This window comes from Hemitrygon akajei, unplaced genomic scaffold (genome assembly GCF_048418815.1).
Source record: "Hemitrygon akajei unplaced genomic scaffold, sHemAka1.3 Scf000041, whole genome shotgun sequence".
Lineage (NCBI taxonomy): Eukaryota > Metazoa > Chordata > Chondrichthyes > Myliobatiformes > Dasyatidae > Hemitrygon > Hemitrygon akajei.
This window is the reverse complement of record NW_027331927.1, coordinates 8,674,812-8,691,402: the sequence shown is the minus strand read 5'-3', so window position 1 is coordinate 8,691,402 and position 16,591 is coordinate 8,674,812. Positions and strand designations below refer to the sequence as shown.

The window sequence follows — 16,591 nt, the reverse complement described above, 5'->3', positions numbered from 1 at the left end:
TTTTCAGCGTTTTGCGTTGAAATACTGAATCAGGACCTCCTAATCTGGTATATATTCTCCGCTAAAAATGCTGCGAGAATTGAACTGACAGAAATATGGAATGTCAACTCCACAAATTCTCGAATCTCCCGAGCCGAGGGAATAGGATTTATTGAAGAACGTGTTACCGGCTCCAGATCTGTGCTGGATACGATACCAGAACTCAGTACCTCGAAATCCATGTCGTTAATGAAAATCGAATCGGGAAAGTACCGCGTTGAACAGAGAATCAGAATCGGGTTTATTAACTCCGGCAGGTAATGGGAAATTTGTTAACTTAGCAGCAGCAATTCAATGCAATACATAATCTAGCAGAGAGAGAAAATAATAATAATAACAACAAATGAAATAAAACATAATAATAAATACACAAGTAAATCAATTACTTATATTGAATAGATTATGAAAAATATGCAAAAACAGAAATACTGTATATTAATAAAGTGAGGTAGTATTCTAAGCTTCAAAGTCTATTCGTGATTCTGATTGCAGTCGGGAAGAAGCTGTTCCTGAACCGCTGAACGTGTGTTTCTGTCTCATAACCTTAGACACCCAAGGTCAACCCCAATATCCGGTGCTATCTGTGTCGACGTTGCTCCTTCGCAGATTGGAAGAATTTTTATCGGCAGTGTCATGACGGTCTATTATCGCCCCTCATTTATGGGCTGTCCTTACTGTGAGAGGCTGATGACGTGAATTGCCGGACAGCGTATTGCAATGAGAATATTTAGGCTGCAATTGGTTCGTTCAGTGAGGGCGGAAACTGGACAAAAGTGTTTATTTTGAATAAACAGGAATGCAGGAATGTGTGAGGTCATGTACTTCGTTGGGATTAAAATAAAGGACGATCGGTTGCGGTGAGACTGTCAAAGGAAACTGTTCACGAAACAGAGATGGCGAGCCGATGGATCAGGTATTTTGCAAGGCAACTGCAGATTGTCAACTGAACACATTTGGGGCCAGCGCTCAGACAACATCTAGGGTGTTAAATTTTATTGGCACACTACACGCTGCTGCTTGTAGTGTGAGCGCTGCGAGCAGGGTTCGAACCTGCGCGGGGAATCCCCATTGGATTTCAAGTCCAACGCCTTAACCACTCGGCCATCGCAGCTCCATCAATGTTCAGCACCTACCGTAGCACTGCACCTGAAGTGAGGGTTGTACTTGATTTATTTTCGGTAACGGAAATGGTGAATCGATCATGCTTTGGGCTTGTCTTGCAGCCAGTGGCACAGGGAACATTTCGCTGGTAGAGGAAAGAATAAATTCAACTAAATACCAACAAAGTCTGGAAGCAAAGATCACACCGTCTGTAAAAAAGCTGAAGATGAAAAGAGGATGGCTTCTACAACAGGATAATGATCCTAAACACACCACAAAATCCACAAAGGACTACCTCAAGAGGTACAAGCTGAAGATTTTCCCATGGCCCTCACAATCCCCCGACTTAAACATCAACGAAAATCTGTGGACAGACCTCAAAAGAGCAGTGCATGCAAGATGGCCCAAGCATCTCACAGAGCGAGAAGCCTTTTGCAAGGAATAATGGACGCATATCCTCCAAACAAAAATTGAAAGACTCTTAGCTGGCTACAGAAAGCCTTTACAAGGTGTGATACTTGCCAAAGGGGGTGTTACTAAGTACTGACCACGCAGGTGGCCCAAACCTTTGCTTCGGCCCCTTTTCCTTTTTTCTTATTTTGAAACTGTAAAAGATGGAAATAAAAAAAAGTAATCTTGCTTAAAATATTAAAGAAATGTGTCATTTTTAACTTTATGCCTTTTGGAAATCAGGTCATCTTTTACCCGCTTAGCTGTTGACAGTAACAGAAATTTTGAGCATCGGTGCCCAAATCTTTGTATCCCACCGTATCCTTCCTTCCAATGTGCATCACCGTACCACAGGATGATCTATTTGACAAATCTTCTCCCTTTCTCCTCAACTGTCTTTGATCTTAAATTTGTTATAATCTTTTGAGTTTTTGAACACGTTAAAGTCAGGCTACCTTTCTTATATTTTCTTTTCTTTAGCCTCCCTTCCTTCTTTCAGAGTGGAGTGACAATCCCAATTTTCCAACCATCAGGATCTATTCTAGAATGTAATGACACGTGAAGGGGTACTATTATTGCCTCGAGAATCTTCAGTTCCTACTTTCAGAACCCTGGGGTGTAGTCCAACTGGTCCCGTTGACATACAGCTTCAGAGCTTTCAGCTTCACAGGCACCTTCTCCAGAGTCATAACATCCACTCTCACTGATGCCCTCTGACCCATGTTCATCGGTGCCATTATGCTGGAGTCTTCCACAGAGCAAAATATTCATTCAGTTCGTCTGTCTATTCTTCCCCCCCCCCCCATTACCGCTTCTTCCGCGTCATTTTCCAGCTTTCTGACATCCACTCTCGCATCCCTTTTATTCTTCATATGTCCGAAAAGATGATATTTTCTCTATTATTAGCCATTTAATTTTTCCTCTCATCAAATTTTATTTGCTTTCTTTTGTATCTTGAAAGCATCCCAAACCTCTAGCTTCCCACTAATGCTTGCTATGCTATAAGCCCTCACTTTTGCCTTTATGCTGCCTTTACTTTCCAGTATCAGCCACTGTTGCCTCATCCTGCCTATCGAATATTTACTCTTATTTGTGATGCACCTATCCTGCGCCTTTCCAATTGCCCCTGGAACACCAGCCCTGCTGGATCTGCCGTTAACCCTGCTGGTTCCCCTTTCCAATCGACTTGGCCAGCCCTAGACTTAGGTCGCTGTTGTTTTCTGCGAGTGACAGGGTCGAGGATTGTTATCGTCCCTGACTTTTTTCTCTGCGAATGACGTGGTCGGGAACTGTTATTGCTGCTGTGTTTCCATGCGAGTGACGGGGTCGAGGATTGTTATCGTCCCTGACTTTTTTCTGCCAGTGATGTTCTGGGGGACTGCTATTGTCGCTATTATTTTTTTTTTGCTGCGGGAGAGGAGACAGTTTGAAGTTTGTGAGATTTGTATCATTTCCTTTTTCGTGCCGGGGTTGATGTCTGTCCTTACATCAACACCCATGGCCTGTCTGTATTCAATTGTCCGGAGCAGACAAGTATCAGAGTTGTATTGTACATGCAGGCTTTAAGAATAATATTAACCGTTTGCACCTTTCTATTCTCCTCACTCGTGCCACTGCAGTTCCACTTACTGCATGGAATACTCATACGTCTAATTTTAGATTCTCGCTCTCAGACTGCGGGATAAAATCGATCACATTACAATCACTGCTTCTGAAGCATTCCTGTATACTAATCTACCTGGTCAAAGCACAACACAACACACAATCCACAACTGCCTTTTCCTAATGGGCTCAACCACAATGTACTCTAAAAAACCATCAGTAGGCATTCCCAAGCTACCTGCATGTTGAGATCCTACAATGACCATCGTAATAGTGCCATTTTCACATGCCTTGTCCATCTCCCGTTGTCATTTGTACTCAAAGTCGACTGCTAGAGGCCTGCATATAACTCCCATCCTCTGATCCTATGTTATCTCTCACTAAGGATTTTTTTTAAATTTTCTGTACATCACTATAAATTACAATAAATCAATTAAATAGAAATTTAAAAAAAAGAATTGTTAGGGAGAGTTCATGTGTTCATGTGCTGAGAAATGTCTAAGCTGAGCAGAAAAAGTGGCTCTTAATAAAAATGTGATTTTCTATTTTCAGACTCCTCTACATCCACCAACCCACGCCACACTCCCCCACTCCCCACCCCCGTGGGTAGAAATATGTAGAGGGCATGTTTGGTCTGGTGAAGGTCCTGAATAATGCACCCAGCCTTCTTTTGGCACAGTATTGAGAACATGATATTGGCGAGGCGTGCCCGTCACTACAGCACTCTGCCCCTTCTTTCGATCCTACGCATTGGAGCCCCGCCCCACTCCAGACTGTGACGCAAGAACTGACAATGCTGTTCAGGTACGCCCACAGAAATGCATTTGATTCTTCGACAGCACTCTAAATCTCATTAATGAACAATTATGACGTCTGCACAGTGACCGCGTCAGCATGTTGGGACCAGGATGGATCCGCTGAGATGTCTTCGCCCAGGAACCTGAAGATATTCACCCAGAAGACCATAGGGCCATACGACAAAGGAGCAGAAGTCGGCCATTTGGCCCATCGAAGTCGCTCCGCCATTTCATCATGAGCTGATCCAATCTCCCCTTTAGTCCCATTCCCCCGCCTTCTCACCATAATCTTTGATGCCCTGACTACTCAGAAACCTATCAATCTCTGCCTTAAATACACCCAGTGACCCGGCCTCCACTGCCGCCCGTGGCAACAAATTCCATAGATTCACACTTTTGAACCTCCAGTGAGGATTTGCGTTTGTTCACCTGACGCATTCTCCCTGGAGTACAATTAATTCCCTGGTCTTACTAAGATTGATGAGTAGGTTATTGCTTCGATTCCACCCAACCAGCATATCCATCTGATGCTGAGACGCCTATGGGTGTCATTAGAAACGGGATTGCCTGCACAGTCAACGTAAACGATGTGTTCCTCCAAGTTCCGAGTGCAGCATGGGTAGCAGGGAAAATCACCTCCTCCTCGTTGCTACACCCGTCCCAGTCATTGCTCAGCAGTACAGTCCACGGAATGGCTTTTCTTCCGGACCACCCGGTGTGAGTGACTGTGTGTAATCGGTCCTCGGTCGTTGCTGAAATGGTTTAGTGTCTACAGAACGGAGCAGCGAGCGGCGTCACGGAGAACGACACTCTTCAGAAAGGGTTTGCACATTTCACTGCAAACGCAGGATGGGCTGAGACTGTCACTTTCACGTGATTGGTTTCAGCTCGGTCTGTTGTCAGACATTCCTGGTTTTCGTCTCAGGGTTGGCTTGTAATTAGTGATCACATACATAGACTCCAAACAGAACACAACCTAGTCGCGGTGTGAAGGCTTGCCTGGCTCAGTAACCTGGAGAGCGAAGCTGGCTGGAGTTAGGAGTTAATGTTTTGGCTCTTGGTAGGGTCACTCATGCCAAACAAGTCAAATGGTAGAGGGCAGACTGAGAGTGTTCCCCCGCTCCCACAAATTCGAGGGTTCAGCTCAGAGATAACAAACCGAACTGGTCAAAGAAAACTTCAGTGAAACGAAAATGGAGTCCGTCTACATATGTATCCGTCGGTATTTCTGAATCACTACCCGGGACTTGGCAGGGAATTGTGAAAACCGAGTTGAAGCTACTGAAACGATGAATGAATCCCTGAACATCGCCGACTGACAGGGATGGAGGATCTTCATCGCTGCCCCGAAAAGCCAGCGGTGAGACTGGCAGTAAGTTATGAAATTAGTCAGCTCCGCTCTGGGGACAAGCCTCTGTTGTATCCAGGACATCTTCATGTAGCGGTGACTCAGAGAGGTGGCGACCGTCATTAAGGACCTCATCACCCATGACATTCCTCTTCTCACTGTTACCGTCGGGAAGGAGGTACAGAAGCCTAAAGCCACACACTCAGCGATTCAGGAACCAATTCTTCCCTTCCGCCATCCAATCTCTAAATGGACATTGAACCTATGAACACTGCATCACTCTTTTATCTGTTTTTGCTCTACTTTTAATTTAACAATTTAATATACATATATTTACTCTAATTGAATGTTTGTTTTTTATTTCTATATGTAACATGCATTGATTGTACTGCTGCGGTTAATTTAACAGATTTCTCGACATCTGTCCCAGATATTAAACCTGAATCTGATTCTGATTCTGAAGTAAGTCACATCCGTAAGGCAGATGTTGGTGAAGATCAGAACTGAGACTTTCAATCTGGATCAGCAGAAAATGAGTTCAGTGGTAAAATTCCAGCTCTCGAAATCCCAAGCGTTTGGCACAATAATGTGACCGGTGTGGGCAGTCTCGCTTGTCACCTAATTTCTGCCCGCACCGATTCGCAACCCTATGAAATGTATAAACGGATATTGTACGCAAGTTAGAGGCACTTGTGTCCTGGTCGGAAAAAGGGAAGAGGTTAAACTATATAAGTTCACTTGCCGGTGTCTTGTTCTTCCACATTAATGTCTACAGCGCTCATCAACATGCAGACCCATCGTTTTCCAAAGACTGCTGCGCTGTTTCCATTTCACACGTATTTCCACAACAGAGTGTAACAGCAACACAGTCTCCCAACTCCTACACTGACCTCCCGAGGCCAGCGTGCCGAACACCTTTCCCACAGTCTCTCTGCATATGAGACGGGTTTCAGCAAACTATGCCCCTCTACGACTCTCTCTCCATGCTGATTTGCACTCCCCGGTGCTCTAACCCTCACAGAATAAATACTCAGCTGGTTTGACATTCCAAAATGTGACACCTCAAACTTACCTGTCGTGAAAACTATTTCCAATTCCTTCTTCAGTGTTTCTGTTTGATATAGCCAGTTATCTCGAGTGTCAATGCAAAAGTCGTGAAGCAAATCGCTGATAATGTCCAATAACGGGGCTCGTCCGGGATTTGAACCCGGGACCTCTCGCATATGCTTGTTTCACCCGAAGCGAGAATTATACCACTAGACCAACGAGCCCGCATTCGCAGATTGCGTCACAACTGAACTCCGAAGCCATTTGAATTGGTGGAAAACCCGTTGTCCTTTCCGTTGTTCAGAGGACAGCCTGATGTCGAAATATGTTGGGCCCGTATTCCTTTGAGATTACAAGAGTATTCGTTACTTGATTCAGTCAAAATAAGAATATAACGGACTCTGATGTAATGCACGTCAGAATGCGTTTGCCAATGGCATACTTTTCTTGCACAGGTGCTGCTGCTCAGCAACTCCCTGCCACGGCGAATGGTGGACTTTGAATAATTACAATTATTTCAGGCGGGCTTCCAGAAGTATTTGCTCCATGAGCAGCGGAGACGTTTGATAAATGGCACACAATAAGAACTGACACCAGGATGAATTTTCACACGTTGACTGTACTCTTTTCCAGAGATGCTGCCTGGCCCACTGAGTTCCTCCAGCATGTTGCGCGTGTTTCGCAAGTTTGTCTCACATTCTGCTGAGTTAGTTTGATTATCCTTTCACTGACAAACATTGTTCCGTCACGTGACCTTCCAACTCATGTCATGTCACTACCAAAATTTATCCCTTCTCGGTGCTTCTAAGTCGAAACTCACAAGAGGATTCCCATTCAAGATGTACAATCTGTCATCCACATTGCCCCACTCCACGTCGAGTGTGATTGCTATCGCGATGCCATCACCACATTGCTGTTTGGGTAAAAACTGGTATGAAGCTGGAATGAGAGTGAGTGTGTAAAGGATGATTCATATCCTCCTGAAAGCCGAGGGGAAAGGAGAAAATCGTGAAAGACGACAGGATGGGGATATTTGCTCAATGACAGAAACTTCCCTTCAGCCGTACTGGGTGAAAAATGAAGGAAACAAAGAATGAAAGGGAGGTAGAATGATGAATTGTCATGGACGGGATTGGAAACTACCTCTCCAATGGATAAATCACCAATTTATCCTAGCCATGGTCGATGATATTGTGGTTAATTTCATTACTGCAGCCAATCAAAGGATTTATGTACTTTCAACTTTCCGGGGATGGGGTCGGAGAAAAGATTCTTTTTCAGCTTGCTGCTACTGTTTAGAAGGAGGTGTTATTTGTTTTGACAGAGAATCTGAGAATAGAATGAAATGGACTTGGTGCGAGCAGATAGGATTAGTCTGGTTTAGGATTGTGTTCAGAGAAGACGAGATGTTTTGAAAGGTCCTGCCGACGGTGTTCACTACTGTTTTAGTCAACATGACTACTACCGACGGTGTTGCCGGTGTTAACTAATTTTAAACAATTAGTTCCGCATGTGGTGTAAAAGTCGGATACATTATGGTTGTTTGAAATACGCTCAACAAAGTGATACTTCTCACACTTTCACAGTGGGACGGGGCAAGATACGGGGCAACACATTGTCCGCACACTTCAGACTGAACCCTGACATCTCCAACCCTATCAGACTGTCATCGCTCATCATTCTTCCTTCAAGGGTAGCCACGCTTCCGGTTTCTCTCCTCGCCACTCTCCTTCTACCCTTATCCCCCTCTTGTCTTGCACTTGACACTCGCTCTTTCTCAACCTCTTCCTGTCTCCCGTCTTTCTCCCAGTCTCTCTCTTTCTTCCTGCGCTTCTCTCTTTCTCTCCCCGTGTCTCTCCCCATCTCTACAAGACTCTCTTCCACTAGTCGTTCTTTTCTCCCAGCCTCTTTCCTCTGCTCCCTCTCTCACTCTATAACTCTTTCACCCACTCCCAGTCTCTCTACAACCAACCATTCTCCGCCATTGTCTTTAAACCAAAGTGTCTGCTTCCTTGAAATTTCTTTTCCCTCACGTCTCTAGTTCTTTCGCGTTCCCTTACCTCGCTGATCCTCCGTCTCTTGCACGTTTTAATCTCAGTTTCTCTACCTATCTCTCTCTTCCCCGTGTGTCTCCACTCCGCTCTCCACCGTGGTCTCATTCTCCCGTCATTGCCTTCCCCGCATACGTTTTTGATCGGACTCCCTCCAAGGCTTGGAAAATGTTGAACACTCCGGATACGTGCTGATGGTGTGAAGTTGCTGCACAAACACGTTTATTTGCGGGTAATTCAGTGGAAATTCATAGAACAGTTCGCCAGCGCAGCGAGATATCCGGTGATGTCAATTATTCAACAAATTAATAAATAAAATGTCTAAGTTCTTCTCAGTGGTGGTAGGGGGCTTCTTTCACCTTCTCAGTCTTCAAAGTCAAATATCTTTAAAGTTAAATCGACTGCATCGTAAGTCACGGGTATGGGTTGGTCAAGTCATTAGAGAGATCAGGTTCCTGCCAAACGATCGATGAGTGCGCTGGAAAATATTGATCTTCAAACTGTCCTCAGCCCTCGTTAATTTCCCGAAGACACTCTCCCTTTTTGATCACAGGTCTCTGGAATATCGTTGTGGATCTTTTAAAGTGTTTGGAGGAATATAAGTGCAGTGTTATTGTAGCACATGTCAGCTGTCATTGTTTATTCCATCACCCACCCCGACCGGAATGACTGGAACAAACGAAAGAAAAGAACTGACGTATATTCCCTTTTAACAAAGAAGTGTTCTCCATTTCACCCGCCAGAACAAACTCCTTCCCTCAATTTCAGAAGCGAATGTGCTCCGTCAAATGTTACAAAATAAATCGATTTCAAGATGAATGCCAACTTTAAAGGCAACACAGATATAAAAATATCATATTTAAATTGTTCATGCCGGGTATCATGGAAGATAACATGGAAAATTCACATCATATTTTGTTTTAAAGTAAATAGATTGCAATGCCCCTTGATGAGTCAAATTAATAACACGGTGACAGAGTGAGTAAAAATAGTTTAACGTAAGTGTTTGTGCAGTTGGTTGTCTCTGATGTCCCTGACGTGATAGTTACGCTAATTGCCTCAGTGGAATTGCTCTCACCTCAATAAAAGTCTGCTAAACCGATCACCAGTCCATCTGAGCAGCTGAAACGCTCCGTACAACTGAACGCTGCTTCTGACGGAATATGGGATATGCGGCGATTTACTACATCGCGGCTATTTTCTATCCCGCACTTGTAGCGGTTGGTGTGCCCGGTAAGATCCCGGAGCTGTTCACTTTATGTATTATGCCATCGTCTTGCTGATTTATACTTCTGCGTAGTAGCTTACGCCGAACCCTTCGTAAGTGGCCTGCGCCGTTGTGAGCATTTAAACCTGCAATTCACCGCCAAAACGCTAGTTGGCGATGGGGTTTCAATAGCACCGTGTAGAGTTTCTTCGTGTACTTCAAACAATGGCGACTGAGCGCATCATGTTGGAGTTGGAGCTGATGAATGTTGAGCAAGAGTTACTTTTATTCAAATTACTGCTACGCAGAAAAGATAGAAAACGTCGGAGTAGATGGTATGTACGACCATTGAAGTGGACTGAAGGGGAGTTTGGATCAGCTGATGATGAAATGACGGTGCAGACCCGACGGGCCGAACGGCCGACTTCTGCTCCTTTGTCTTACGGTCTTATGGTTATGGCCTTCTGGTTTGAGGCAGGAGAGTGAATTTCCTGTGCTTGTCCGGCCACTGAGGGACATGGACAAAGAAATGTATTTCAATTATTTTCGGATGTCGGTAGGTAGATTTGAAGATTTGGTTCATCGTCTCCAACGATTAATTTCGCATCAGTGTACGCACAGTATGCCTACAGACAGGAGGAAATGCGATGCAACCAAGCGGACCAATCACAGTTGTTGCGGTCTGAGTCGCCGCGACGCGCAGTTGGATTTTTGGAGAAGTGCGCGTCAGGCTAAGGCGTAGAGTAGGGCGTAGGGTACAGTGTAGGTTACGCGGATACGCCGTACCCACGGCGATCATTTGACGCAGAGGTATAAATCAGCCTTTACTCTGATACGGTATCCGCACTGTAATAAAGCACAGATACCATCGGCTGAAACGTCTTTCCTGAATGGAGGATTCAGGCATCTGACTGTTTTATTTAAATGCTCGGTACATTGATCGAAATGATTTTTATTTTGTCAATTATGCTGATGCCGATATTGACATTGTTTCATAATTTCACCTCGCTCGGCTTTCTGAAATGATGCTGGTCTCTGCTTTTCTAAGTCCGAGTCTCTATCAGTGCAGACACTTCGATCTTATAACTATGTGGCAGCTTATTTAAATGACGGTCCAGTCTATTTTCGACACGTAGGTCTGTTCTTCTGTAAGTCAGTAAATGAGAACTCGTGTTTTATCTCTCCTTAATGCTACCTGGCCACCACTACAAATAATGGCGTCAGCACTTGCACTACAAATAATGGAAATGGTGTTGTTTGTTGTGGCGATCAACTGTTCTCCCGTACGTGAGTCGTGGAACTCTGATGCCTCGCTCTAAACTGTGGGAATGTCGCCAATCCACTGACACTCACATCCGCCATTGTCCTCCAGCCGGAGTGCAGCGACGGAGACCGCACACACTGGATTCCCGCTTTCCACTTTCAAACAGACCATACCCTGCATAGCATCGGTATAATGGGGGCATTCAGGGAATTGCTGCTGACAATATTTCTATTTTGTTTCCAAATTTCTTGCAGTTAATTTAACGGCGATTGTGATCCTTTCTCGGGGAAAATGCGGACTCTCCAAATGCATCACCCGTTACCTGGTTGGAATGGCGACAGCGGATCTGATGGTGGTTATCGTTGTTGCTTTAGTTGAGCAGACCAACAATATCTACATATATTCCAGATCCCTGCTCATCACTCCTGTATGCGCTCTGACACTTGTATTTGTGACTGTAACGACGGACTGTTCTGTTTGGTTCACAGTCAGTTTTACCTTCGATCGCTTCATCGCAATATGTTGCCCAAAGCTGCGAGAGCGATACTGCACCGAGAGAACAGGAACGGTGGTTATCGTGACCTTGGTTATAGTGAGCTGCGGGAGATGTGTCCCGTTATACTTTGCCACTGAACCTTACGTCATCATTGACAACATGCCGTGGTGGTGCACCGGCACATATGAATACCTTACTTCACCCGTGTGGAGAGGATACCAATTACTGCTGAGTATTTTAACACCAATGATACCAATCGGTTTAATCTTGGTGTTTAACGGGTTAACTGTAAGATATATCGTTGTGGCAAATAGAGTCCGCAGAAAGCTTCTGCACAGCAGCGACAATCAGAAGGATGCCGAGATGGAAAAACGCAGAAAATCGATGATTTTTTTGTTTTCTATATCAGCTAATTTCATATTATTTTGGATGCCCTATGTAGCTCATTCCCTGAAATGGCAAACACAAAACTATTTTTACGAGGACAGATATTTGAGTTCCCCGGTATACATCCTACAACAATTTGGGTTCATGTTGCAGATTCTCAGCATGTGCACCAATACTTGTATCTATACACTGACACAGAGGAAGTTCAGAGAAGAGCTGAGGAATGGAATGAAATATGTGTTTACATTAAATGGCCATCTGTGTAGATAACGCCCGCTTCTAATAACAATTCAGTGGAGTTTTCAAATAAAGCCCTTTTAGATGATCAGGTTTAGCAAATATGTCATTAATTCAAACAATCATATGTCTGGTCATCCGGAAATTGCATAATTGGCGGAAGATTGCTTGTTTCATACAGTTCAGGTAGGTAGCAATGCAAACGTTCATTGCTGCTGGCGTGATTGTTACATTGGTTGAAGTATGTTCCAAACTATCACAGACACTCGACTGTCACAAGGGCAGGGATGGCTTCAGGGCTTTCCGGGTTTTAGATATTTGAAAATGGCCAGTGACAACTAAAGCCACAGAAATATGAATCAACCCATTTGTAGTATTCTGTACAGCCGCCCACGAGATTTAGAAAAAAAACGCGACGGGAACAGTGAGGGACACGGAATTTGGACATGTAACATGTTGTTGACTCGGGGAAGTGAAACATCTCCAACATTCTTTGGAACCTCCCCAGGGTAAGCGGTTTCGGTATGGCATAATTTCTCAGTTGTTTCAGGAAGGATTCATGTCACTATATGAAGACAGGTGGACTAGCGAACAGTCAATACCGGATCTAATATTAGAAAAGGAAATGGATCAGGTGACAGATCTCTCCGTTGGTCAAAATTTCAGACGATAGGGCAGAATTCCCCTCCATTCACCTTGCAGAGGAATAGGACAAGAGAGCATGGGAGGGTCAGCGATGCATGGCGCTACCAGGCAGGTACTTGAGAAGGTAAATTGGGAAATGTTGAAATCAAGGAAATACGCAGGACAGTGTAACGTAACCCTGGGAGACAAAAACGTTGCAACAACACGTCAAGAGGAAGTAAGAACAATACTTACAGAACAGGAAGAAAGGATCAAGTAAGGCTGTCTCGAGTCACAAGGTAGACAGGAAAGAATTTAACATCGGACTTAGAAGAGGTAGAAGGGGAGTTGAGAAGACCTTGGCGAGTTGCACTATGAAGAACAGGAGGAGTCTGGAGAGAGTGTGGGCAGATCAGAGAAAACCAAGGTAACGTGTCTGGAATCAAAGGAGGCAGTGAGGCTCCTTACTGAACACATTGATCAATGTGAACACAGCGTTAAAAGGCAGATATACTCGAACATGCCGACGCTAAGAAAGAGGAAGCGCTGGAAACTTGGAAAATATTATGATAGATGATTCCCTGGTGTCGGAAGGGATATACTCCAGGAGATTTACCAGAATGCTGCCTGGTTTAGAGAGTATGCAATATGATCAGAGATTAAGGGAGGTAGGTCTTTACACTTTGGAGAGAAGGAGGATGAAAGGAGACATGATAGAGGTGTACAAGATATTAGGAGGCATAGACAGAGTGGACAGCCAGCGCCTCTTCCCCAGGGCACCACTGCTCAGTACAAGAGGACATGGCTTTAAGGTAAGGGGTGGGAAATTCAAGGGGGATATTAGAGGAAGGTGTTTTACTCAGAGAGTGGTCGGTGCGTGGAATACACTATCTGAGTCAGTGGTGAAGGCAGGTACACTGGTGAAATTTAAGAGACTACACCACAGGTATATGGAGGGATTTAAGGTGGGGGATTATATGGGAGGCAGGGTTTGAGGGTCGGCACAACATTGCGGGCCGAAGGGCCTGTAATGTGCTGTACTATTCTATGTTCTATGTAATTTGGGAAAGCAAGTGAAGGGATTGGTAAGCTTTTGGACAGGATATTTCTGTCTTCACTGTCCACGGAACCAGATGACTGGAATGTGCCAAATGGTATTCATTTGTTGTAGAAAAATATTAACGATACCCCTTGGAATTGTAGACCGAGTCTTACATCAGTAGTGGGTAAACTGTTGGAGACGATTATTGTAGAGGGAATTTATAAGTATTTGGAGAAACATAGTCTGGCTACGGCGAGTCAACATGTTACATATTAATTTTGGTCAGGCGTTTGATCATTTCCCCATAGTGGACTCAGTCAGAAAGTCAGGAGGCAACGGATCCAGGGAAACGTGACTGGTTGGTTCAGAATTGGCTTACAAACGGAAGGCAGATGATTAGAGTGCATTCCGGCTGGAAGACAGAGGGCAGCCGTGTTCCGCAAGGAGGGTTGAAATTTCGGCACACTTCATAACTATATTTGGAGTCAGCAGTTACAGTGCTCAGAGAAACAGGGCTGAGGGAAATAACGGATTTAACCTGACCACACAGCAGCAGCAGGATCATGTATGGAATTAGGGCTGATGACGGAAGCAAATCGCTGAGCTATTGACTGCAACAGCGCGATTTCTAAACTGACCTGCCATTTACATATTACAGGGCAAATGCTACAATGACTTCAAAGCATCTTTTCCAGTGGAACCCTACAACTTAAAACCAGCATTTCAAAGTGTTCAGCTGCAGTTTTTGCTGCTCATTAAAAGAACAATTCTTCCAAAATACCAATTCCAAATTTCCAGTTCAAGTACACACCAATTTATCCAAATGCCTATCGACCTCTAAATCGTGGTTTTAATGTATCTGGTGTAGATATGCTCATATTTCGATCCCTTTAACCCTGAATCCACATGGCCGGTGTAGAATCCGTTTCTCCCTCTGAAATCATTAAAAAATGAATCATACAAATCTACACAAACTAAAAACGCAGCGACAGCAAAGCAAGTATCCGGGCTCACACTTGTCTTCCTTTAAAACCATCGCAGGTAATTGGAGAATACAGAATAAGCAAGTTCCAGAGCTTCCATCTTCTTATGCTGTAACCATCCATTAACTCAGTCTCCATGCTTCAATGTGTGCAAGGACAGAGGGATAAAACAGGATCAGCGACTTTCTAGATTGGTCGGTGCTGTGAGACACGAAATTGTCAGACATCCAGTCAGACACCGATAGGGAACCACTGCACAGAAACAGGGTCTTCAGCCCGTCCAGTCAGTGAGGAAATATTTAAACTCCCTACTCCCATCGACCTCACCCGGACCGTGGCCATCCATATCCCAGTAATTATCCAATCATCTCTTAAACGTTGACATCGAAATCACAATTGCTATTTGCCTTGGCAGCACTGTCTGAGTGAAGACGTTTTCCCTCATGTTTCCCTTAAATATTTCACATTTCACCATTCGCCCAGATCTCTAGTTGTATTTGCCCAACAGCAGTGGAGAAAGCCTGCTTGCATTTATACTCGCCATCCGCCTTATATTGTCGTATACCTCTATCAAATCTCCCCTCAATACCCCTACACGCTCGGGAATAAAGTGCTGACATATATAATCTTTCCTTCTTATTCAAAGCGCCCAGTCCCGGCAATAGCCGGTAGTTGAGCAAAATCGTACACATTATTTTTCCAAATTAGGCCTTAATAGAGTCGTAAATAGCATCAACATAACATCCCAACTCCTGTACTCAGTACTTTGCTCCATGAAGGCCAATGTGCGGAAAGCTGTTTTTACGACCCTGTCTAACTGTGCCGCAACGTTCATTGAATTATGGATCTGCATTCCCAGATTCGTTTGTTCTATCGTACTCCTCAGTGCCCGATTTCTCATTGTGTCAGACCAACCCTGTCTGGTCCTCTCAAAGTGCAAAATCTAACACTTGTCTGCGTTAAATCCGATCGGCCATCTGTAACCCATCTCTCCAGCTGGTCCAGATCCTGCTACATGCTCCGGTACTCTTCCTCGCTGTCAACTACACCGGTAGTGTCATCGGCAAATTATACGTCGGCAAAGTTAACGACAGTATTATAAAGATAGTTGATATAGATTACAAATAACAACGGACGCAACAACGATCCCTGGGGCACTCCACTTATCACAGGTACCCCGTCAGAGAGGCAACCATCCATTACCACACTCTAGCTTCCGTAACGTACCCAATGGCGAATCTAATTTACTACCTCATCGTGAAAGCCAAGCGACTGAACCTTCTCGAGCATCCTCCCACACGGAACCTTGCAAATTCCTTGCTGAAGTCCCTGTTAGACGGCATCCACTGCCTTGCCTTCCGCACCATTCCTGGTAACTACCTCGTAAAGCTCTGAGAGATTGGTTAGACATGACCTATTACGCATTGGCTATACTGACTATCGTTAATGTCCCTGTTTATCCAGATACTTCTTGTCATACCCCATGGCCAGGGTAGTCTCAACACTGGGCGAGTCCCTTCCAAGCATTAAATAATTAATCGACTTACATAACTATAGCAAGATACGGTACGCTCAATCGAGCACAGAACATAGAATATTACATCACAGTACACGAGGTTCTGATAGGCTTTCAACTAATGTAAGTTCGATCTGACATATCCCCTCTGCATCTGAATCAGAATTAAAGGTTTTCAAAGGTATATTTTAAGAATCATAACCAGATTTAATATCACAGACATACGTCGTGAAATTGTTAACTTTACGGTTGCAGTACAATGAAATACAGGATAAATAAATATAAAGAAAACAAAACTGAGAAACAGGTGGCAGCGGGGAAAAAAGCTGTTCCTGAATCGCTGAGCCTGAGCTTTCAGGCTTCTGTATCTCCTTCCCGACGGTAACACTGTGTAGAGGGC

General features: G+C 44.4%; 2 non-coding genes across 2 annotated transcripts; both read right to left on the bottom strand.

The window, feature by feature from the left end:
• Positions 1-1,068: 1,068 nt before the first annotated feature.
• Positions 1,069-1,150, bottom strand: trnas-uga (transfer RNA serine (anticodon UGA)). The gene has a single exon. It is a non-coding gene; the product is annotated as a tRNA-Ser (tRNA).
• Positions 1,151-6,523: 5,373 nt separating this feature from the next.
• Positions 6,524-6,608, bottom strand: trnap-cgg (transfer RNA proline (anticodon CGG)). The gene is given in 2 exon segments: positions 6,524-6,559; positions 6,573-6,608. It is a non-coding gene; the product is annotated as a tRNA-Pro (tRNA).
• Positions 6,609-16,591: the final 9,983 nt, after the last annotated feature.